At 33.2% G+C, this 27230-nt stretch overlaps 1 protein-coding gene across 3 annotated transcripts in view; it reads left to right on the forward strand.

The window, feature by feature from the left end:
- LOC114358750 (peroxidase) overlaps nucleotides 1-27230 on the forward strand; it is an 84918-nt gene that overhangs the window by 2366 nt on the left and 55322 nt on the right. For all 3 annotated transcript variants that reach the window (XM_028312790.1, XM_028312792.1, XM_028312791.1), the window contains exon 2: nucleotides 17203-17228. The gene's annotated coding sequence lies outside the window, so the exon portion shown is untranslated. The remainder of the gene's footprint in view (nucleotides 1-17202; nucleotides 17229-27230) is intronic.

The following is a 27230-nucleotide window of genomic DNA, read 5'->3' on the forward strand; positions in this document are numbered from 1 at the left end:
CCTAATTGGTTAATTTTATCTTCAGCTATTTATTTGGAAATGTTTTTCAGTAGACCTACCTAATTAATTTTATCTTCAGATATTTACAGTTCACTTTTGGAAATGTTTTTCCTAGAGTTTTCTTTAAGCACTAAGGCCCGATTCGACCAAACTTTTATCAGATAATAACTCCTAGTATAACTGGCAGCTGGCACATTGACAGTTTCAGTATGGAAAATATGACAAAACTGACGTTTTATTCTGAGATTAATATTTAGGTACTCTTGTTTGGTCGAATCTACCCTAAATAGTACATATATTGCACTTTCGGCTCTTCTCCGCTCCGCTTTGGTGGAAATAACCTGTCTGCTAGCTTCGCCGTTTCCGGCCGTTTGGTGTAGTGGTTCAGAACGGACTACTATGCCGAGAGGTCCCGGGTTCGATTCCCGGCCGGGCAGAAATTGAAATGATGAATTTTAATTTCTGTGACGGGTCTGGGTGTGACTATGTATAATATGTATGTATTTAAAAAAAAAAAAGTATATAAGTAGTATATCCGTTAAGCTAGCACCCATAACACAAGCATTAAGTTGCTTACTTTGGGGCTAGCTGGCGCTGTGTGAAATTGTCCAAAGATTTATTTATTTATTTATTTATTTATTATTTATCTGTAAGAAATTTAAAAAAAATTCCGCCCCGCTCCGTCTTGGTGTAAACCGGGCCTCATACTCCCGCACGGATATCAGAAGTTTAACATTTTTACAAACCATAGTGAACATAGCTATTGATTGTCAATTGTTACATTGTTCTGGCCAGTTGACCTGCTGTACTTAGATGTATGTACAGTTCAAAACAAAGCCTAGTATAGTTCTGCAATTCGTTTGGGGTAATTAAATGTAATTAAGCCTGTTCGCCTCAGACAATGTCAATCGAGTTTCCTTTGTGAGTAGCATTTGGTACAATGACTTATTATTTTTCACGTCGCACGTTTTTCCTCGACATGGTTACGGCCCGCGGCAGTTGTGAAACCGAATGCTGAGTGTTGAATGCTCTTTGACCGTGTTGTTTTAAAAGTTCATCGATAGGTTGCTGTAGCTAGTAAACTCAACGTATTCCACTTAGAGCACCCGCACAAATAGCCCTTTGGCTTATTCCATTTAGAGCACCTATTGTTATTTTGGGCAGGTGCTATTCGTGGATTTAAATTTATTTGCCTGCCCAAAATATATATAGGTGCTCTAAGTGGAATAGGCCAGGTGCTACTCGTGCAGGTGTTATTTGGGCGGGTGCTCTAAGTCTAAGAATACGTCGTAAACTCAAAGAAACAGTCAGCTGATGATGTCAAACTCTAAGCGCATTTCGCCAGCTGTTATGAGTGGGTTTTTTATTGCTTTGTGGTCGACTGACTTAATTCCTTTTTAGGAATCTAATGTCACATTAGTGCCAAAAAAATTTTGTTAATAATATCGCATATAGTTTATTGGCCTCAATTTTAGGATAATAAAAGAAAAAGTCGAGACGAATAAGTCTGATTGATAGGTCTTAGGTAATATTGTAAAATGTCTAATATCTTTTTATAAATCTGTCGACAGTGAATACATTTAAAGTGATTTATAGCTATTTGCACAGCTTTCTGATTCAATATGATTTTCTGACCACAAATGACGAGAACTTGGATCTTTGTCTTTTCCTCCATTTCATTGGTATCTGCACTGGCTGTTAGCACGTCAAATGTCAAACTACTTAGGTAGTAGGTACCCACGTTAGGTAAACATTCGCCCTTTCTTTGTAGTATGGTCTGGGTTAAGAGATCACGTTTTGGTTGAAGATAGTTACAACTCGTTGCACATAAGAATTGAGATAGCTTAAAATAAAGCAAAAAAGAGGCATGTGTCTAATTTACATGGGTTAAGTTTGTAACGTTATGCGTCACATTTTTTAAGGGTAAAATATAATTAAAACAGCATAGTAATAACGAATTAAAAAAACTAAAACTATCAGATACAAAACACAAAAAAAAATTAAACAAAATTTTATTCTTATTACTAATTTCTTAATACGGTAAATAATATTAACAAAACAAAATGATTACATAAATCACTTAAAACTAGCTTAAAATAAATCAATTTAAGTGAAAATAATTCATAACACCTACTTACCAATTGCACGTAATAATAATATGGAAAAAAATCATTGCTAAACATTAAATCAAAATCTACGCGATGAAAGTTGTATGTCAGATCTAATTAGGTATATCGGAGAGAAAGATGTTACCGTTTGAAATCTAAAACAGGTGCTGTAATCCTACCAGACTTACGCTGGGTTGCACCATCTTACTTCAACTGTAATAAACGTCAAAAATCTGTCTACCTTAAAAACAAAATCAACGGTTATCGTTATAATAACGGTCAAAGTTTGATGGTGCAACTTAGCCTTAGTAATTAATAGTCTAATTTAAATGCAGATCTAGATCATTTATATGATAATGAAAGTTATTTTTAAAATGCACGATATCAAAGACTTAACTGATTTTATTGGTTTTTGCTAAAAAAATATCGTGACTGCTTTCCATCATTAAATATGTTCGAATTAAGTAGTTTTAACTAGGTACATAATTAAAATGAAAAGACTTTGAAATTACTAGGTATTTACTTTTTTTCAGACAGTGAATTATTGATTTATTAACCTGATATACAAACACAATTTTTTCACAGCACCTAGGCATGCGTGATAATTTAATCTAGCATATTATATCACACTAATTTTATAAAGGCGAAAGTTTGTGAGTGTGTATGTTTGTTACTTGATGAAACTTAACAGTACTTATTATTGTTTTTATAACTCAAGAGTAACATAAAGGCTATAATTTATTACGATCTATGACAAACTGAATTTCACGCGGGTGGAGCCGCGAGAAAAGCTAAGTAGTGTAATAATAAAAGTTATTAAAATTATGATTTCCACACTGATAATATAAACTGGCAATACAGAAGTGATGAAGTAGAACATAAACTATGTGTACTATCCAGAAAACTGCAACAAGTACTTTCTGAAAATTTATCGAACCACATAAAAACACTTATTACGGTTTAACCTCTAGTTACTTCTTTTTATTATACGGAACTGAGTCTACGTTTGACCTCAATCTTGCGTGAGTGATGATGGGACTTGAAGTGGAGCACGCTGTTCAGTAAATATTAGTTATAATACTATTCTTTCAGATCTAAGGCTTGTGTAGTGTAGTGGCTAGATAGGTCTTAGGCTTTGGGGTATCGTAGATATAAGCAATAATCGATGTAGGAGATGAAGCGTGAATAAATTAATATTTGTAATACCTTATTATTTACAAATTCGTGACGTGAAAAACCATGTTCGTGGAAAATCGAGTCGAGAGCGAGTAAAAAACAAAAGAACATCGATAAAATATTTGTAGTCGTATCGAAAAAAGAACGCAGTTTTCTTCGCGGCGAACGCGTGCGGTCGCAACAGCCTGTATTTTTCGCCAATTTTAAGTTAAAGTCATGACGTATAGTTTTAGTTCTGTGTTTGATTCTGAATCTATTTAATCACTACCTACTATATCATGCTTTTGGAAACGTAGCTTTTAAAGTTCATTGAAACTATACCTACCTACCTAATCAAAATAATTGTTTCCGCAAAACCGAATTTCCCACGTTTTATAAATTTTATTTTTCGCATTTTAAATAAATAATCATTAATATCTTACCTAATCACAAATAGGTATCACTCCGTAATTTAATTTTATTGCTCATGTAACACTCGTAATATTAAAATAACTTTATTTCCAACAGAATAAAATTGCTTGTGTATAGTTCTTATTAGACCGCTATTAGGTCGAATATATAATGTGCCTTTTTTCTTATCATTACCTAATAAATTATTGGGCTGTAATGTAAATTGTTTTAAAAATAACTTGCAAGGCAATAATTTTTATAAACGAACTGTATGACCGTAAACCTTATTTTGGAGGTTCCGTACAATTTCATTTCGTAAAAATAATCCTTAATAAGCAATTTAGCAACACACTTTTCTATACCTAATTAGATTAGAGTAGATTTTATTGTCTGGTGAAACCTCTTCTAACACAAGCATATTATGTACCTATTAAAGGGGTTAACAGGGATATTAAAAAGTGTACCTTTCTACCATTACTAAACTGACATATTTTATCATGTTACACTTTATTCACTCAAAATACTAATATAGGTACCTTGTCCCACTGGATAATATGGTGAACTCACTCCTAACACATGCACAATAGTATTTAGTTTAGCATTTGCAAAAAAATATTATTACTTATTTTTTAAATAAAAACTCTGTGTATGTGAGGAGTTCTCACACAGAACTTCACAGCGACGTTCCGCAACCTTTACTAGGTCATCGGTTCATCGAATTGGATTTAATTTTCATTTCTCACTATAATTTAAATTAAATTTGCAAAAACATGTTATTTACACTTATTACTAATTAATTCATTTGTTTTATCAAGCGATTAAAATGCAATTAACGTGATGGCGTTTCTTTACTTACAGTATTTGAATAGTAATGAATTAAAGTACAGCAGTTGAACAAATAATAAACAATGCAATAGGTACTAGGAAAAAAATTAACTGCAGCTGGTGGTATGTACTTCTTATTCAAATAAATTTAATATTTACACAAGTATTAAATAAAATACGACGGTAGTTATTTACACAAATGCCGTCGTATTATTTACAGTAATTTTCCGAATTAGCAAAAGGATATTAGTTAAGTCGGTAACTAGGCAGACTTGTTTATAAAATCATTTTATAGGGGGTGAAAGTTTTTATGTTATATGGAAAGGATTTTTTTGCTTTTCGTATACTTACTTCAATAAATATAGAGCTGAAGAGTTTGTTTGATAATTCTAATCTCAGGAACTACTTACTGGTCCGATTTGATTTTTTTTTTGTATTGGGTAGCCCATTTATCGAGGAAGGCTTTAGGCTATTAGCCAATAGTGGCGGGAAATATGATTCAAACTATTTTATTTTCAGGCGTACGAAGTCGCGGGGACGTCTAGTACATAAATAAAGTATTTCGATCGATAATAACTTTCTGTGACAGCTTTTCACGGGCAAAGCTAATGGTAAAAGCTAGTCAGTGTTAAGTATTCCTTTTTATAACTTTCCTTTAATCTTTATTTTTAATTCGTTCCTAGCACTAAAATGCTTTTTTCCTTTTATTTTTTTTAAGTATTACTAAAGTTTGTGTTTGTTCTTCTAAAAATATCTAACAAACTAGGCTTATTCAGATCGAGATAGAGCTTAAGCCTTAACCCATAAAGGGCTTCTTAGGGAGGATTGTCAACACTTTGTATCCAATTTCTTAAACTATTTTCTATTGGAATTGCTACGAGGATAACGTTACTTGTGATGTTTATATTCATGAATTGGTAAACAGTCCTACTAGTACTAAAGTAGAATTAATCTAACCTTACGATGACTTTTCTTTTAGGGTTCTTTAAGCTTTAAAACCTTTTTTCATGACTACGATCCAATTTCACGATGGTAGACTTCAACTTTACAAAGATGAAATTCGATCTACCTTTGAGTTTTAGAAATATTTATGCTGCATATTATTTCGAATTTTTAATATTCTGTGATTTATCAAATTGATAAAATGAAGACCGTAGCTATTTATTGTTAGGTGAAAGCTTTTTCAATTCCTTAAATTTGATTTTCTTCCTTGAAGTAGCGTAGTAAGATTGTACGGAACCATCCGCTGCGAAAATTTATTTTCTAAATGTTATGCTGGTATTGGTAAATGTGAAACTGTTCTGTGATAAGAAACTATACAAGTAGATAGGTATCTACATAATTAGTTTATTGGGTTTCATTTACACATACATAGAGAATGAAACTATAAATAGTTAAAAGTAATTAAGACATAAGTACTTATTACAGCACAGTTCTGGTAGTATACTTAGTTCTAATTATGTATTTCGTTGATATATTATTGGTATTCGATTAAAACTATCACTCTTGCCTGGATACAAGGCTAAAGTAGTAGGTGTTAATGTTATTATTAAATAAGAAGATACAATAAGTAATCTGAGGTGGAATTGTGTAAAGCAATCGTTATCATTTGACAGTTCATAACGTACGATTATTCTGTCAAACGCTTTGTTTAACTGACTTTATCGTACGTTATGAACTGTCAAATGATTACGATTGCTTTACACAATTCCACCTCAGGTGTGTGTTACTGGAAAAATTCCACATTTACCAGTCGGGTTTGACCCATTATCACATCTTTTGTCACTTTACTAGAGCATACTTATTTTGGTAAAGATATCAACTTTCTTTACATAGCAATAAACTCATTCAAAATCCAAAACTGGTTTGTTTACTCTGTCATAACTTATCATGAGTTGTGAGTCATAATAATGTATTTTAATTTATTATCTTAAGTATTATGTGGTTTGACATAGAGGCCAATAGGGTTCCGTTTAATTTTGACCTTGTCATTATTACACAACACTTTCTTAAAAATGAGTGGGTTTTTGGAATATTTTACTTTGCTTTCCAAAACAGTGGCCTTCATTTAATTGAAATTGTTTTCACGAACTTCATTTGTTAACGTAACTTTCGAGTTCAATTGTAAAAACTTGTTTTGCCGGAAACTTTGTGGAGTGAAAATATTTGTTCTAAGTCTTATTTATTCTATCTTAAAAGCTACATTTAACATTTCAGTTCAATGGTGGAGTAGTGATTACTAGTGGAATGATACCTATTATAAAAAAAAAGGTCATAAATAAAGGATATTTTAGTCCAAATAATGATTTTTAGACGTTACGAGGCTTGGCCTGTTCGCGTACCAAACTTCATATCGCCAGCTACAGTTGTGTGTATGTAGAGTTTAAATCCCTCGCTCTGGAAGCAAATATTTGTACGACAGCGAGATTTTATAAATGAATTCGTTAAATGTCGTTGTAACGTAAACATTTATGTACCTACTTAGTTGTATTAAGAGCTATATGCAACAGGTTTTTATCAAGCTCTATTTAGTTTGTTTCTTGGCTATTTTTCCTAATAAAAAAAAACTCGAATGTTTTTTTCCAAAATGTTCAAAATTATACAAATATTATATTTTACTTCAAGCCTTTAAAACTGATTTACTTATCTAAGTGCATAAACTAACGGAAGTGTAAGGAACAAGTAATTGCATAAGATTTTGCTCGATATTCATACTTCACCTCGCCCGAGGTAACTCGTTGATCGAGTTCTATTTTGCTATAACCTACTCATTTACTGAAGGAAGTGTTGCAAATGAACTATTTATTAGAATTGACTTTGCTCAAGCATTTTATGTTAAATTTAAGTACTGAAGTCCATAAATAACTGTTATCCGTTCGAAAATGTTATGAGTATGTTACTTAAAGTTTCCGCGTTAAGAAACTTTAACGGCAACCATATTATACAAGAGAGCATCTTCTAGCAAGTAATGAATCCCGATCATAACTTTGCGAACGCTTTAATGTTCTATCTTATTAACTTATAAATAAGGTCAGATACGTCAACTTTTTTGAAGTGGCAATTTGGACAATAAATTCGCTTACCATAATAAATCATACGCTATTTGTTGCGTACTTTTCGTTCGTCTTTTGTTTATTATACTAGGGCTCGGTTCATCCCCATCTTACTTTGACTTTAACAAACGTCAAAAATCTGTCAAACTCTATACAAAAAACACCGGTTATCGTTATAGTTACGGTCAAAGTTAGGTGATGCAACTCAGCCTTAGGCTGGGTTGTATCATCTTACTTTATCTTTGACAAACTTCAAAAATCTATCAAAATCCATACAAAAAACACCGGTATACGTTAAAGTTACGGTCAAAATTAGGTGATGCAACTCAGCCTAAGATGATTTTAATAATTACGAACAACGTTAAAACGAGTATAATAGTGTATAGTGTCAACTAGATAAAGTGTTTTTATTGAAATAATACAACATAATTGGAGCATTATGTTTATGGGAGAAAAGACTAGTGTTTTGGTAGGCACAAAAAAACGTTTATGGTTTTAAAGCCCGTTGTCATTGACGTGTAGAGTTATGATTTAAACGTTATTATGTAACATGAGTACTTGAAATATTAAATTTAATGATTTCATCATGAAATCTTTAAAAATTATGTAAGAATCGTGAAAATAGTTTGGATGTAAATGCTATAGACTCTACATCACTTGTTGTTTTCACCATTCATTTTCAGACGGTAGAGTCTCCGCTCTTGATTGGCCTTATAATTGGATACTGTGCAAAATTGCCCACAAGATCGAATACAAACCATAGATTATGTGGCCTAGAGTCAATCCGCACTATCAGAGGCACATTAGACACATCAGTGCCTCTAAACTTTGCGGTCCGCCGGAAGCATTGTGTGGTCCCTTCCCGCCGTAAAATATGCAATAAAAACAAATTAACTTCGCTCTTAATGCGTGCGGATAGGGTTGCCAACACAAATCAAAAAGGGTACAAGTAAGGGTACAACGATGGGTACAACTATTCGCATGCTCTTCTTATTATGAGGTTAGTTTGTGCAGTATTGCTGACCTTATGAGTTTATTTCGTGCAGTTTGTGGAGGAATGTTGCAGACTTGTAAGTATTCTGGCTGGCATTTGTTGATCGTTCTTATTGTCGTTGTTTTAAAGTCCGGAGACGTATTATTGTCAAGTGAAATACCTAAGTAAAGCGTTCATGAACCATAGTTTTTAGATTAGGACGCTTTCACACTTTTAATTTCATTAACTGAACAAATCACAGACTTTCTTGATTGATTTGATTTAGTACTTGAGTTAATTACTGATAGATTTAATTATCTAATCGAAGTCCTATATTCATCAATCTTTATGCTGGTTGATGCTAGCTGATTCAGGGCCGTTATTTTTTCAAACTAATAAATTGTATAGACATTATAGCCACGGATACACAAGGGGACAAATGTCCAATGCAGATTCTACGTGTTACGGCAACGTTCTCAAGCTGTCTCCAACTGTCCCTCAATGTTTCGCGCAACATTCTACGTGAACCGGGACATGTATCGTCTTTTTCGTTCACGTAATTGGTCATGCGACATGTTCCGCAACATATTGCTCCAATTTTTCCTTAATGTATTTGTAGTTTTATATAGCAATGTTTACAAAGTGCGTGGCAACCCTACACACGGGTTATTGGTTTACACGCGCAGAAAATGCGGTCAGTTGCGCAATCTGCTTTCGTTTGTGGCGCAGGCGCAAGTTCGTTGCCTTTCTTCAGATTCGCCTTGAAACTTGTCACGTGAGGGAGAAAAGTGGCCGTGGGAGCACTTAGTTCGGTGCGTTAACTTATTCGGTTAACAATTTGACATTGAATTGTCAGACGGGCAATTTGTCATGGCTTCAGATTTGTTGGTTTATATCAATTAAATATGTAGCAACTGGCTGTGCCTGCGACTTCGTACGCGGGAAAATAGTTTGATTAATAATTTATCGCTTTTGCAATATTTTTCTTTACTGCTTCACCCCTATTGGCTGTAGGGTGATGTTATAGCCTAAAATCTTCCTCGATAAACGGGTATTCGATAAATCAACATAAACATTTTTCAAAATCGGTCTAGTAATTCCAGAGATCAGCGCGTTCAACCATAAGTATCCACATTTTTCTTGAAAATGTAAAGTTGAATTGATATTAAACTTTTTGTTTGTGTAAACGAAACATCATAAATAATGTCCAAAGGCAATGTAATTACAGTATTGTGTTACTCGATTAAAGCGCGTTAATTCAATTCAATTATCACGTTAATGACTGTAGAGCGTTAAAGTATGAATAATTTTACACATAAGTTAAAAATAACTTGTGTAAAAGATGATTGTTTTGATTAGCTAGTTATTTATGAAACATTATTAATATTTTCTGTAAATTATCAGATGTTAGCATTTCGCGAACTTATTTGATATTATGTAACTACTGATAACGAAAGAGTGAATTGGAAATTAGCACATACATTTCTACTAAGTCGAAGAATAAATGTAACCTTACAACTCAACTATCAATAGGTATTGTAATATAGAGCCTCTTCCTATAAGAACGATTCTACGAAAATTGGTTTTTAGATTTAGGTCTTGGATCTTTACTACTTTAGTAAAGCATTTAGTGTTTAAATTTTAATAAATTATTTAAGTACTAATTAAGCATTAAACGTTAACTTCTTGCATGAATACACAAAAATATTATTTAATACCAACGCGTGTAACTTTTTGTAATAATACTAGCGGTCGCCCGCGACTTCGTACGCGTGGAACCCATTTACCCCCTTAGGGGTTGAATTGTGCAAAATCTCAAGGTAAAAACCATCCTTGGACTTCAACAAAGATTTAAAAAAAAGAAGTCGTAAAATTGGTCGAGGCGTTGTTGAGTTATGCGCTTGCCAACACATTTTACGATTCATTTTTATATTATAAGTACCTAGTAGATAATAGTAAGCGCATAAAATATTGACCTTTTCCTGTTTCTAACGGCGTGTGAATGCTTAAAGGAAACGCGCGCTAAACACTTAATATTACGTGTGCTGATCGCTCGTAATATTAGATAAAATATGCATGATTACCGCCTTCGTAAGTATATGTAATACTAATCAAATATTACCTATTGACGAGGGAAGTATTACGGTAAGTGGAATTTTTTCCTTTGCGCACGCAATTGTTTAAAAAGTAACGTGTAGGTACTTAGTTTGTTCTCTAATTAAGTGGAAAAAGTTTGAACCTACCGTTAGAAAGTACGGAAGCATATTGTGATGATTGAGTGAAGCGAAATCATTTTAATACAGTTAAAACTAATTACCCATACTTCAAGATTTGAAAATTGAATAGGTTTTTACTTGATCAAGAACTGGTCGATTTGCTTTTACAATTTACTATGCATATAACTGCCAATTAGAAGGCAAGATAAAAATGACATAATTAATTTATGTCATTTTTACCTTAATAAACTTACAGGAGCTTTACTTGAGCTTTAGGGTTCCACTGATTAGGTCGATTTGTGTTCGTAAATTGTCAAGGATAGGTAATTGTCACATGGCATGATGAATGAACGGGAAAAGTCAGATATTTAAATGAACAGGACAACTTAAATGTCCTTTAAAATTTCCAAACTTGACCACATTAGATAGGAAAAACTTGGTAAGTATCTTTTTCTTCAGTAAGAATTTTTACTAAATACGATACGTTTTCCTATTTAATACAAAAATTTATTACACACCACACCTACTTGTTTAATCGATTTAACGATTACAAAACTTTATAATTATGCTGAGAAATATACTTAAACTTATCATCTCAATGAGTATTTCGAAAGGCAAGGAAAATTAAATAGGCCCCGAATAAACCCGCTCATTTTGTAACATTGAACTGAAACAAGATACTTTAGTTAATGCCAAAACCGTGTCCGCCGTTTTTGTACGTATTTTGAGTAAAAGTTGTGCGCTTATCTGTACCCCCCTAATTTGTTTACCCAATGAGTTATCCCCCACTTAAGTCAAAATGTTGCCAGCGGTAGGAGTTAGCGTTGGGGTATATTTTATGATGAATTTACGCGACGTCCCAAAAATGTTGTGCTCTGGATTTACAGGGTGATTGTGTCACCTGCATACCCTCGAATGTTTAGAGAACCGATTATCCGCATCATAATTAATTCGTTACAATGCGATGATTTCACGTTTTCAATATACTGGTGATAGGTATTCGGCAGATTGTTAGTTTGATTAATAAAATACCGGTGAGTTTCTATGACAAATTTAAGGTTTGAAATCTGAAATTGTTCCTGAAACTTGTTTCAAATTCAAATATACCCATCATTATCTTGAATGCGATTTCATACTAGAGCTGCACGTGAAGCAAAAAACTGGAATTTTGTGTTACTTGCAGGACTGAAAATGTGCAGAATCTTCGCAAAGTTTTTAAGCTGATAGTTATCCGAGAGTAAAGAGATAAGCCTATTCACGCGAAGTTTATTACTAGGTCAGTCGACAGGAAAAAAGGATCGTATCCATAGTAGCATGCAAATGCAGAAGCTTTAGGTGTTAGAGAACGAATATCAATATAAATAAATACCTACATTACTGTAGATAATACCCAGACCAATACATCTTAGACATTGATCGAGCTACGATACGACATTCGTCGTATTTCCAGAGTTCTCAAGAACTGCGCCAAGTGTTTCGTCTGAATATTATTCACACATTTGTGATAAAAGTTACTTCCTCAAATGAGACATCGAATATTGCTCGTAATTTACATGCAAGATATCAAATATTGCTTTATCACGTACGCAATATTAGTAGGAAGAAGCCTTAACCATGTTATAAAGAGGGATTGATATCCTCTGCTTTCACTTAGTTCCCAGTAATACGCAGGCGTTGATCGAACTACTTCCACATGTCCGACCTAACTGATCAGCTAGTAATATATTCAGAGACATTGCTATAAAACATTTATACTGGATGTGCAGATCGAATTTGAATTAAATTTGTTACTGGTATGCATCCAAACTTTAGTTAAGATAATCTGAACCTTCACAATACGAGAGTAAATCCCTTACTGGGAAGCTTAGGCATTTAACATCAGGTGAGATTGCGGTCAAATACCTGCATTGTTTTTGGGTTAAGTACCTACTTGTTTCTGTTCGTATAAAACAGTTTGCTATTGTCCAGTAATGATAGGAAAGTTTGCTGTATTAAAACTAACTAACACCAATAAAGTTAACATTCTTCGCCCCAATTCGAGTTATTGCCAATTTAATATTTCGTTATTAATAATTCATCGTCTGGCCTCTCATGCTTATTATGTTGTCAGTATTGTTTTTAAAAATGGCGTGGGAGCATTTTTAAATGAATTTCCGAAGTTAATATCTTAATACTGGCTATTGTAATATCATCCATGTTGACACGTCATGTCAATCATCAGATGATCTGTGTATTTGTGCTCGAAAAACTAGAAAAGTTATTGTAAAATCTACTTACAAGTTTAGTTAATTGTTTCGTTGGATCACCGTAGTTAGTGCATACCTATGTTCTTGATGTATTCTACGTTCATAACAAAATTCCAATTATGTCAGTGTAGTAAAGTCAGTGGTTATTGCCACATCTAGTTTCCTTATAAGTAAGTCAGTGTGAAAAGCCACAATGAGTCTCCGTCAGAATCAGAAATTCGTCGCGACCGTATAAATTGTACTAATTTAGAAATACAGTGGTATTAATTGCTGCTTTTTATAGGTTAATTGCTGATTAATTGTAAAAATATAAAAACTATATTTGACTTTTGAGGCAATTTGAAATTAAATTATCGTTTTTATTAAGTCGACCGTAAAACCTGGCGATTGAAGATTGTATTTTATGTAGAGATGAAAGATGCTTGATAAAGAAACGGTAATAAAACATATAATTTTTATAGCTAATCCTGAACATTATTCTAGGTCAAAGTTAATTTGTAAGGTAACATCGTCGGTTAGTTTTTATCGGTAAAGGTAAAACAACGTTGATTAATTAATTCATGGTCAGTATGCGGGTAAATGTCGCAATTTTTAGATTCCTTGGTTGATAGCGAGTTCTGTGTTTTAATATTGTATGATACAGGCCAGACCCATATGATATAATATGCGAGCTAAGTAGATTAGTACCCAACTGGGTTTGAAGCCTGTGACGAAGTCGGGGGTGTAGAGTCGTGAGTGTATGAAAAATTTAAGAAAATAAGTGATATTATCTACCTACTGCCATTATATTTAGGTTCGTTCGTTCGTTACAGCCAAATGACGTCCACTGCTGGACAAAGGCCTCCCCCAAGGCTTTCCACAATGAACCGTCTTGCGCTGCCCGGTGGATATTTAGGTGCTACTTCTTAATTTTCTTTTGCTTCGTTGCATACTCGTATTCCAAGAAAGGTTTTTTAATTCAAACTGGACTCCAGCTGTTTAACTTTGACAACTTTTTGTGCTGCTGATTGTCGTCAGAGTCTGATATGGTGTCGACTTACAAAAGAGTGCGAGTAATATGAAAGGAGTGACAAAATGTGTTGTGCGGATTTTTACACTTATAAAAAGTTTGTGAACTCAAATTAAGACATCAAAAATTGTTTTGAAGGCCAGAACATAGATTCGCGTAGGTTCTTATAACAAAACACTATCTTTTATCGTATAAAAACTGTGCAAATACCTATCAATGGACTCCAGGCTTTATTGTGACGGCAATTAACATCTAAACAAAGACTTGGCTGCAGACACCGTCAGTTAACCTTGACACAGATTAATTGATTGGCTTTGGTACTAGTTTCAGCTGACATTTATTTGAGGGCAATGCTCTATGAGACGAACTTTTTTTTTCATAAATAAGTCTGACCTTTTGTTATTACAGGCGTCTTTTCAAGTTCGTGGTTTTTTTATGTGACAGGAGGCAAACGACGGATCACCTGATGGTAAGTGATTACCGTCGCCCATAGACACCCGCAGACCCAGGGGCGTTACAGGTGCGTTGCCGGCCTTTAAGGTGAAGATACGCTCTACTCTTTAAAGCTTGTTGCACAGGACTCTGGCGATGAGAAAAATTTAAATAATGTCTGGTGTTTGTAACAAGGATCGTGGCATAAGAGAGTTGGAAGGTCCTGGAATATAGCTGTTACAACTCGTATGTATCTACTTTTTAGAAATCTTCGGCAACGTTTTCAGCTGGAATATGTTGACGTTCTTTAGGATGAACAAGTGACCCTTAAAAATACAAGGATGAACCGCATGTACCGAGAAGCAATTGAACCTGAAAAACATGTTAGATTCGGAGGTGTGATTTTACAAAGAGTTTTGGTTTTCTCATTAATTTGGATTTCAAATTATACGCAGATGGTCAATCACCTCTTATGGGAAGTTGGTGGTATTTATTATCTGTTAAAGATGCCTCTCGAGCCTTCGGTCGCCAGTAATTGAGTTAGCTTCAAAGTGTGGTCTTCTTAGGGCTGCTATCACTTAAAATTCTGACGCCGTGCAAAATCTTCAAGAACCTGAAATCCAATTCTAATTATTGAAGAGATAGGACAGTTCTCGGACATCTCTGAGTATTATGGCTTTGATGTAATTTCTATCTATCTTAATCTACTTGCTGCGTGACGATGGAGAACAACTATGTATGAGTGTACTGGCGTACCTAATCTTAATTATCGGTAGACTTGGAGTAACATTATTTATTCGCTTATTATTTCAATTAAAACGAACGTGCTTAAATGTCTTTAAGATTTCCTGTGTCACTTTTATAGGCGACATATAGCCCTAGGTCTATTTTCTAAATACAAAGACTGCACCTACCGCTGGAGCGTTTAAACCCGACTCGACCTGGATCTTCTAATTGGAGTACATTCATTAAGATCCTCATCGTGTTCATTTAAACTGTACCTTAATTTCCCTAAGCTTATTTATTTATTCGAGCCAGGAGTAGCACATGAAAGGCAAACATATAAGACGCTGCCATTTTTCACTCGTTTCTATGTTTAATTAATTACAATGTATATTAAGTTGTGTATTGTGAATTTTAGACAGAGTTTATATGTAGGAAAATTAATTTTACTTGAACTTTACTTATAAAGTTAGACTTGTGCGAAATAATATTTTCTATGTATCGAGATTGTTAGAGTTTAAACGTTTCTGATTGTTTTAATTTCTTATGAAGTTGACTATCGGGTTACATCATTATAAAAAGTAACAGCAAAGTTACGCGCAGATTTTACAAACTTTCAGTTTTGTAGTAATTTAGACTTACGTACCAAGATTTTCTTCGAAATTGTTTGTTATAAAGAAAAAATAGATTGTACCTACTTATTCTCACAGCTCTTTGTATCGGTTTCTTTTCACAGAAAATCTAATATTTTTTTTTTCGTTTCAGCTTTGTGTTTGGAAATATTACTAAATAATATATTTATTAAATTTATTAAGTAGGTACGAAGACGTTTTTCCTCTTACTGTCTTTAGTTGTCGTAGTCTAGACGCACGTCTTATTGAAATTATTGAATTGATAACTTTATTGGGTAGAATAAGCGACAGCGCACATTGGGCGACAAAACGCAGCGACAGACGCGACCACAAAACGCGCGCGTCAATTCATAAATTAGCTGTAAGTAAACGACAAGCTATTAAAGCGATTTGTAGCCCAGTATGTGCTGTCGCTAATTGTACAGCAATAGACAAATGACAAAGCAGTGCTGCTGTGTTAATTGTGCGTTCCTAAGATTAAACTCAAACAAACTCTACATAACTGAAACTGGAAATTGGTCTACTCGTATTTTCACATTGGGATACCCAAGAAACGCATAGGTGACGTGAAGTAATCAATATGAATTAAAATCATAATATTTTCATGGTTTGTACATAATATTTCCTCATAAAACAAGATGTAATAGCATTAAAAATGCAAGTCGTTTAACATTAGTTCAGTGTACGTCCCATTACTTAACAGGTGTTAGGTATACTTACATATCAAAGATATTGAAAGAAGACATTACATACTAATACATAATACTTATGTATCTTTGTTTTGTCCATTACTCCAAATGATCCCTTGTAAGAAAGTTGTGTTTCGTCACGGTCGCTTATTGTCCAAGTTTTCCAATCGTAATTTCGAAACGCTGACAATGGATGGAGTAATGCATAATTTGACCAATTTAACAAAAGGTCAGCAAAAACTTTGGTACCTGGTACTATGTAGATTAATAAATGAAGCCTTTGGAGTCTAAAGGATAATTTTGCTATCGACACAAAAATATGAAAAAGGTAAAAATTATACACCAAGGAAAATCAAGTTGCGATTTTGCAAAAGTATAGTCTACGTATAAGTTTAAGTGCCTGAGTGTACCTTTGAGTACTACGCCCACATTATTGTGTTGAAGCAATACGGTTAAAGTTATATTGGGGTGTAAAACAGCTTTAAAAGCCTCATTGTAAAAAACAAATATCTTTTATAGTCCTGCTGAGATCTTGAAGTGAAAGTTTTGGACTTGAATTTCATTTTGAGGCAAAAACTGATACAGTTGGGCACTTAAATTATAATGATATTTCGATGAATTTTGTTTGTATAACTTATTTCGCACTTAATCAGAGAAGTGAAATTGAATTTAGTTTCAATAAAAGCTTGTTATCTACTGATGTCTAATGTTACATTTTTGGTTATTTCAGATTTTACTGGACTTCGGATACACTAGGTAAGTATCTTTTTATTGCAAAAAAATATGTATAATAAAAACTTAATCTCTTTCCACTTTTAAAATTGTCAAGTAGTATTAAAACGATTCTTTTATTATGAGCCTTATCCACTAACCATAAAAATACAAGGCCTAAGTTTGCATGAGACTGCCAGACCTAGCTCAACGCAAATTGGCGACATTCCTACCACTATAAAACTGATAAGATACGAGTAAGCGACATGAATCTACAAAGAACTACGTTTATACGCATGTAAGAAGGGAACAAGGAATGCCATAAAACTCAGGGAAACTTGTATTAAGGTCACGATTCCTCTCACTCACTCAGATTAATTTCCCGAAATCTGGTAGCAGATTTCCCTTCCGGATCTCATGACGGCCATTTATCTTTGTAACTTGTGAAATTAAAAAATGTCTGACGAATTGTGTTTTTACAAATTGAGATGTACAAATGATGCCTCATCAAGACAAACAATGTACAACACTAGAGTTATTACAATAGAGGCGATTTTGCAATGAAATATCATGAATTATACTGACGACTGTACGTAGGTACAATCTATCTTTGAATTTATTGATTGATATTAGTGAGGTACAGAGAGTAATCTTATTTGATACTTTGTCGATCATAATAATCAATCAAAATTTTAGATCTATCGATTTATCGATTCATAAACGCGTTAAGTTAATTTATTATATAAAACTCTTATGAATGATTGAGTCATTAAGTTGTTTAATAAACAACATCATCACATTTGCCGGTTCTACGTAATTGTAAACGATTGATCGTATTACAGATAATTTCATTTCACAATCACAATTTAATAATATAAATGATACGTAATCGACCATAAAGATTATTTTTCTTGATCTTTTTGTATTTTTTTAATCAATGGAATTAACTGAATTTCTCTACAACATTTATTTGATTTCAAGTGATGTATTGATATAAAGTGCACAATAAAACAAAGCGTTTCAGATTGATTGCTTTTTTATGGATTGATTGAAATGGGTTTAAAGACACGATCTTAGATATTTAAAAGCACCTCAAAAACACTTTTCTTAAATTGCCAAACCTGCATTTGGTTTTCTTTCATCTTCAGCTTGCTTCTATGTAAATATATTAATATAAATAAGACCATTAAAGCAACTGAAGGAAGTATTTACAACATGAAAAGTATAAGTCCCTCTTAATTCAGAAAATCTCGCTATGTTTTCCTGAAGCTTTAAGTATACTGCTTCATTAATCCCTGATTGATATTCTTATGGCAAAGCGAGCTTAGGTCCCCAATAATTTGCTGAATTATCCGAGTGTATCTGATCTTATTTGTAGTAATGAGATTTAGACTCAAATAAGGACTGGGCGTTCAAAGGTTAAACTAATTCTTTTGATGTTATGGTTGAGTCTATCTTATTTAATTAATATAATTTGTCGTGTTTGATATTATTTACAAGCTTCCTTTTTTATTTGAGCAATAAAGTTAATACAGAAAGCTAATAGAATAGGCAAAAACAAGCTAAAAATACTTAAAGCATTTGTTTAATTAGACTAAACTTCTACTTAAATTGAGGAAATCTTAAAATAAAAAGCCTGTAACTGGTAAAAGCTTTGTATAATTAGCTGGTTGCTAATTAGATACCTATGTTTTTCGTTTCTTGAATAAATAAATATAATTTGCTAAGCAGCAATGCCCAGCAGTGAACTGTAAAGGGCTGTTGATGATGATGATGAATTTGCTAAGAATTTAATTATAATTTGCTAAGAGATGGCCGTGGCGCTCGCTATGTAACTTGGCAAATGATTTGAAAGCACGTGAAAGAAAGAACAACAATACTTTCTGGATGAATGTTCCAATGGTTTTAATTTTGTTTGTCCGAGAGAAGAATCTTGAAAACAGGATAGGAACTCGGTGTCGTGGATGAAAATATTATTTTAGTTAAAGTATTAGGTTATCGCTTTGATCAGCTTACACTTTAGTTGTTTACCTATTTGCTGACTAAATATCACCAACACATTTACTTGTTCACTGTCATCAATTCGTTATGAACTATAAATTACAATGATGTAGCGAGTACGAGCTTTGCATTATTCATCAATTAAATTGGCACAAAATATCTGTTGGGAAGTCAATAATATCGTAAAATATGAGGATCATGCTGTGCGTACAGTTCATTATTGTTTTGCGATGTTTGATGCGTTTTTAAAGTTAACAGAGATTTTTGGAATTTATTCACAAACATTACTATGAGGTCTCACTGTGTGAGCGGACACATAGAGTGACACACGAACCAATCGTTTGTGAATACGGGCGTGAGAGTTCTTACTGTCGTAGTCCCTATTGTTCTGAAAAAATAAAAGTTGAAGTAATGAAATAGCGACATCAATAATAAAATAATTCTAATTTACCGATTCTTCAAAAGGGTCAGTGACCAGAATCGCCATTGATTTCTAAAGCGAAAGTTCACGCGCCCTTATCAACACAAAGATTACCAAAGGAAATTATTTTGGTGAAAATGGCAATTAAAATCTTGACAGTGCTTATTATAGTACAAAAGAGTCATTAAACATCAAATAACCCTTATCGAATGATTGAATTGCCTAGTGCCTACTTACTAAGATTTTCAGAACAAAAGACTAACCTACCTAGGTTATACTATTTATAGTAGGATAAATAGTATAACCTAGGTAGGTTAGATTATTAATTTTGGCTGTAAGAGATGAGTCCAGATAAGATCTTTCAGTAAAGAGGTGCAACTCGATCTAACTTGTGTTCTCATGGGACTTTATTCCAATATTACCAGAACATTGGAGATAGATGTTACGATATATGCCTTCAAAATGAATTGCAAAAGCTTGTGATTGTGATTCAATATAAGTTTATGCCGATGACGTTCAGAGAAATGTCGTAAAATACTTATGTCATAGTTTAATGATCTATCGACGAATCAAAATGAACATAATAATATTATGGTTATTATTGAATTAAATATTACTCAAGAGACACTTCCGCGTTCTAATGGATGTATTTCTTTGTGAAACAGTGACGTAGTTTATTTCTTATTATATTGAAACAGTAAATAGTTGCTATTAAAATAGAGCAAGTGTATTAAAAAAAATCAACCGTGATAATTTAGTACATTATTGTTAACGTTATTTTAATCAATTGATTACATATCTAGGTACAGTCGACGGCACATAAGACTATACTTATCGTTGCAAATTCGCTCTTATTCACAACTGTTTAAGATACTTAGCTGTTCAGCTTAATGTGCTGTCGTCCGTATCAACGTAACATTTTCTTATTTGATTGGTGATTGACTGTGCCGGGCGTCTCATGTTTTTATATTGTCTGAAACTTAAAACATTCTAGATTGTATTTCCAATTTAGTCTCTGTTCATTCAATTTTAATACTAAATGTAATCTAGTACCTACTTTGTTATATAATTTATTGTTTAACAGACGCCACAAATGTTCTTGAATCGAGTTGTGCTCAGTTAATGAACATTTTGTAACTGAAATCACGTACCTAGATTGACTTTCTATTTTACAAAAAGGTTAGCTCAATCCAATAGTTTTAGTCCAAAAAACAAAACAGTGGTGTTACTTAATCATTTTAAAATAGACGCTGAAATTAAAATGTTCTGAGATAGACTAAACGTAGCGATGTTAGTATTGATTCATGCGTAGGCGTCGTTTCTGTGGCAACTTATTCAGCCGTAATAAGGTGACATTTAACACCAGAAATTTTATACAAAGTAGTTTTGGCCCGCGACTTCGTCCGCGAGAATTTGAATCTGCCACAGAAATACATGATTCCCACTTTAAAAACCCAGTGTAAAAATTATCATATGCTATTTTTGGGTCTTAAATCCATTCAGTATTTTTTGCATAAATTAGTAACAAACATCCATCCATGCTCACAAACTTTCACATTTTAATAATAAGGATAGGATGTGATATCGGCTTAAATATTAGCGGCGAGAAGAGTTTCTTGGGGTAAATCCCAATATGATTTTTTAAGATATAAAAGTTCTATAAAAGTCTACTGTGTGAGTTTGGTGACGATGCCCTCTCTTCTATTGTCGTGTTGTCCCGTCATACCAGAAGAATAGCGGCGTCGCGACGGCGTCGCATGTCAACGTCGCGGCTCTTTGTATGGCAATATGAGTAAATATTAAAACGCTTGGCGCTGCATTAAGGTAAAATTGCGCAGCGTTTATATTTCTAGTAGAGTCGACAGCACGTCGACTTGATATGCAGGGTGCCATGTATACTTTGTGATTTTAACTTTACCGCGTTACTTCATCGCTCTCAGGCTAAGGGTCAGTCTGGTTTAATTCTACCCTCACTTTGGAAGTATACGTACGCATTTAAAATGTTTAATTTACGTCAAAAATAATTAGGTACGATGTTAAAAATCATGTACTAGAAGTAAGAGGAGCAATTGGACCGTAAAATTTTCGCACTTCGTTCATAAATATTGATTTTCGTGTGAATTATCCAATCGTAAAAGCATTATTCAATACCGGACGGCTAGGCTGCGCACTCTTGCGCATCTGAATATCGGAACAAGTCAGAACTGGGTAGATAACTTACATTTATTGAATAAGGAAGCGAGCGTTTATAAGATGTGAAATTCTCTCACCCTTAATTGTATCAGCACAGAGACGGATTTTAATTGATTGCTTTTATTAAATACTTGATTTTTTTACCTCTATGTGCTTGTCTGTGGCGTTATGCCAAGGACGTGCTTATTGTTGCCAAATTCATAATGTTCTTACTTATTTGTATTTCTACCGTCGTCATAGTGTTGTTCGACGATGTTTAAAGATTAATGAATTAACAATTAATGATTTTTTATCGTGTTTAATAAACATTGCAGACCGGACCCGCATTTTCACGCTTCGTTCGAATCGTTAAGGGCAATCATTTTGTATCGAGCAATGTGTTTGTTATAATTTACATATTAAGATGAAGTGTACTTGAATAATTTGCGCTCATTTTCTGCTGTATCTACGGCGGCTGTGTGCTAGAACTGTTTTAGTTCCTAAACAAAATGTAGGCTATTATTATCGCATCTTATTGCTTAACAACTACACAGTAATGATGTATTTATTTCACACGATAATTTAGTTTGTAAAGTTTACATAAAATGAAAACTATCTTTATAGGAAATCGCCAAACTAACAGAATGTGGTTATGTGGAGTGTAAGAATTTATCTAGAAGGGAACTGGAAGCTTCAAATACAATCTAACAGAGCGAATGATGGGTCGATTGACACTTAGCTGAACCGAGTTTAACTCGCTTGGGTTGCATTATCATGTTAAATTGGTATCGATTCTCCAGCATGAGAATCGAGTTTCAATGCGCTCTCTGCATTGGCTGGTCTTTGTAGACGATTTTGCGAAATTCCTAAAGTTTAAAGTTATATTTAACGTTATAAATCAGACTAAGGACAAACTGTAAATTAACGTGATTTTATAAATCTATCTATAGCTACTACTTACATTTTAAATAACAGTAACAATGTATTAAACTGCTGAACTATTTGTTCTTGTATAGGTACCTACTTGAGATAGATTTGTCCTGAGAGAATGACATAGGCTTTCTTTTGTCACAACAAAACTTGGAAAAGTGAAATTGGGAATAAAAGTTTGTGAAACCTAACATTATTCATGTTTGGGAATATGTTAAAGATAAAATGTTTTTATTAGAGATAGTTTAGTACCGTGTCAGAACCAAAACCAGGTAAAACACACCAAAAAAGTTACACAAATGCATAAAGCTACACATTAAATAAAATAAATGTTACAAGTGCTTGATTGATGTGAATGTGTGAAGGTTAAAAAGTTGACCTCACTTTATATTGAGCGATAACTAAATTAAAATACTTAATGTATTTAAGTTTTGTAGACATTATACTTTTAAGGAAATACCCCGAGATAAGTAAGGTTGAAATGATTTTAAAGTAAAGTATTGAAATTTAAAAATTAAAGCAAATGATTTCAGGTTACTACATAATTTGGGCTCAAATTCAGGTATAGATATTATGCGATTCACATGTGATCATTGTAGATAGACGCGGTAGGGTAGTGGAGAGAAAAGTTGAATTTTGCATGGACCATTTGCATTTTTACCACGTCAACAAAATTAAATGCTTAATATTAACTGAACATCATATTCATATTCAGGCTCAGAGCTCAGTCTTGAAAAGGAGTTTCCGAAACATATTTTTCATTAAAATATAAATAATATTCTGAATGCGTGCCTGCCTGCTCGCGTGCTAACAATCGCAAGTGATAGAGGAGGGTCTCGTTCTCTATTAAGCAACAAGTGTGATCACATCGACGCTAGATAGCTTGTAATCGTGAGACTGAGCAGTTAAGTGTCACTTTTAGCTTTTATTGAGATTAGAATTAGGGTTCCTTAGATAAAAGGAAACGCTAACCCCCTTATTATTGAAAAGTTACACCTAGGATGAACTCTGGATTATAATGACATTTCCATACTTACTAAATGACAACTTAAGCCAGAGTTCAACTAGGGCGTAACTTTAATTAATAAGGGGGTTATAGTTTCGCTATTTTGGTCTGTCTGTGGTTTAACTACGCTCTGTGTACCAGAAAGCTTTAGAAGGCTTTAATATCCCCGACAAAATGGTAGAATTGAACCTTAAAACGTAATTTCTTCATATTATTTCTAAGATCGTTGGAAAGAAAACATAAGAAGAAGTGAGTGTTATTTGATTTGAACAAATAATACAAATTACTACTTGAAATAATGACTGCATTGACCAATAAATAAAAATTTATGTTAACTTTGTTGTAACAATATTTAAAATAAATTAATATAAAAATAGGCGTTCATACAAATACGACAGTAACAAATTATTAGGTACATCTTGAGCGTGTGTTCTATACGTTAATAATTCAGAAATAAAATTAATATACTGTATTGTGTAATTTATATTTTTTTAAATTAATTGTATACACAGCAGACTAATGGAGACAAGTTAAATTAAACTGTTTGTTTAGTAACGAAGACGCTGTAAATCAAAATGTTCGTTAAACATTGTTTACGCTCAACTGAACGTTAACTATTACTTTGTGATATAAACAGTTTAGAAAGCCTTTGTCATATTTTCATTGTCAGTATTTAATGGAATGAAAAAGTTCCAATGTCAGATAAAAACTTCTATTAAACACTATGCAGGGTGTTTAAAAAGTTGGCAGCCTTTCAAAATAAGACAGACCTTCATTCCGTAAATATGAGACAAATCCAATGAGGTTTTTTGTCTTTATTTTTACTATGTATTTACTTGTATTAGAGTGCTCCTATAAATAGTTTAAAACGATTGTACAGTTAACTTCATATCAGACTTTACATTTTTGTTTGCAAAATAAAGCCCATTTACATTGAAATAAGATGCCACAGTTTTAGTTTGATTATTGGCATTTTAAACTCATTGTCTCAATATGGAACGTGCCTAATAATTAATTATCTAGGTTCAAAGCAAGCACTCGTAGAGTCGTATTTTAAAAGAATGCCAACGATTTCAATTTCACCCTGTATTCCTTTATCGTGAAAGAAACGGCCAAGTCTGAAGCGAGACGTATCTAAGTAAATCCCCTTTCTCAATGTCAGCGCATGAACTAGGAATCTAGCAGGATTAGAGAAATAGCTTTTGCTGTCTATAAAACGGTCGGAAAACTATCGGTAAAATTATTTCAATTTAACGCTTACATTTTATTGAAAGACGACGGTAAACTGTTGAACATTCAATTAATATTTCTGCATTGGGTAAGATTTGTTTAATATTTTAAAAGGTTTCGTTTTCATATTCACACATAATGGTCTCGCAAATACTCGTAGTAGTTGCAAAATAAAATAAAAATAGAAAAGTCTTTAATCCAATAAATTGTCTCATTAATCATTAATCTAAGTATTTTAAGATTCAGTTGTCTAGACTTATTTAATTAGTTGTTTTGTCTGTAAGTTAAAGTTAAGAGTGGCAGAAAAAAAAATGTGATTGAAAATAAATAATTAAAATAAATAATAGCTCTTACAGCTGGTAAGAGTAACAGAGTCAAACGACATTGTAAGTAAACACAGAATAAATTATCCTGGAATTGTTTTTATCGTCGAAATAAAACGCTATAAAAGCCGAAAAGCGTTAAGCAAATGTAAATAGAACGCCCAGAATTTTATTCCAGACCTTCGCTATTTGTTCTAATCATACTGCGAATACTGGATCTTGCCTGTTTTATACAACCGTTTTATTATGACCACCAATATAGTTTCAGAACGTTAGCAATCTTCGTATCTCCAATACTGTGTAAAAACAATCAATCAGGATTAAATGACACTAGATCGTGTGTTAAGGAAGTGATATCAACTAAATATAACGATATTGATTACATATCACGATGAGTGATGAATATTATACCTTACTATATGAAGCTTACTAGATATTTCTAAAGGTTACAGTTACATAATGAAGTAAATGGCAAACCTATTTACGAAAATTTCCAAAGGAGCGAGCTCAGGAACATTTTCTATGTTAGATATCTCTACTATCAGTGTAACTGAGAGCGAGGTGGTATTTATATGCGTAAAGGATCTTTTTAAAAGCTTATTTGCAACATTGAACTTTTTTATAGGCATTCTTTCGCTTTAAGTTATCGTTTCAGTTTTCATTCGCGTAAATCCTTGAAAAATAGTTTTATGTTACGTACGAGGGCATGGTGCCAATAAACTTACGGTCTAGTTTATTTTAAAATGTCATAAGCCGGACATACAAATAAGACATGTTAAGACAATAGAATCGTTTTTCAAACGTGAATTGGAACGTTAAATGTAATCCTCTATTTCAATAGAAAAGAGAAAATACAACCATCATTTTAATTGTTCTGTGTAAAGAAATAAATCAAGCTTCGAAATAATATTATTCATAAATAGAATGGGTAAGTCCGTGTTTAATTTGAATTCGGATGCGGATTTTCATTTGTTAGATCTAATTAATTTACCTCTGGGTCGAACGGGCACGAGGTCCCACATGGGCCACACAAAATACCATTTGTGTCCAATGGGGCCTACCCATCTCCATACTCATTATTGGTGACTGTGTGATGAGTCTTTTACGTGTCAGTAAATAAATAGGTATACAATGTAATAAAATGTGTATAATGGATTATGTAGCTATGGTAATGAACATACGCCCGTATTCACAAACATTACTATGAGGTCTCACAGTGCGCGTGGACGCACAGGGTTACACACGAACCAATCACAATGCTCTATTTAAAGCTGTGCGTTCGACTTCGTATAGCGTTGCTGCTTCACTTAAGCAAACATTGTTTGTTAATACAGGATGTTAATTAACTCTACTACATATTTTTGATTTGAAAAATTATTTTTACGATAAGACTTAATTGTTTAGTAAGACAAAAGTTATGGAGCGAAAAGCTTGTGAATTCCTTAGAAGCTTTCTATAAAAAGAGTATCGAGAACTTTATTATGAACCTGACTTTCAGGTGTTTAAAGGATCTCTCAAGGAAAAGTATGAATGCAATAAGCTGGGGATTTGAAATCATGAAAACGTGCCTCTACAAAGTTTTCCAATACTCCGCTGAATGGAGAGTGAAGAAAAAAGATCCCTTAAAGTTAGTCGCGTTTGCTCTTGATGTCTTTTTACTGTCTATAACTTTATCTAGGGATAATAGAAAAAAATACGTACCTAGGTACATTTCAATGCCTAATGAAGTAGTGAACAGTTTACATTTTCACCATCAATCCCTAATGTTTAAGTGTCCCCTATGGTAACACTTAACAGGCATTTTTCTTTCATAGGGGTCACTTAAAAATTAGGGACTGATGGTGAAAACGGGCATTACTCTATTTCTTTTATATACTTTTTGAGCATGGGGTGCTTGTATCCGAATGTGGCTCTATGGAAACTGAATTTTCCAAGATTCTAGGAAGAGAGTATCATAAGCAAAC

Source organism: Ostrinia furnacalis, unplaced genomic scaffold (genome assembly GCF_004193835.3).
Source record: "Ostrinia furnacalis isolate ACB-3 unplaced genomic scaffold, ASM419383v2 OfSCF4105, whole genome shotgun sequence".
Lineage (NCBI taxonomy): Eukaryota > Metazoa > Arthropoda > Insecta > Lepidoptera > Crambidae > Ostrinia > Ostrinia furnacalis.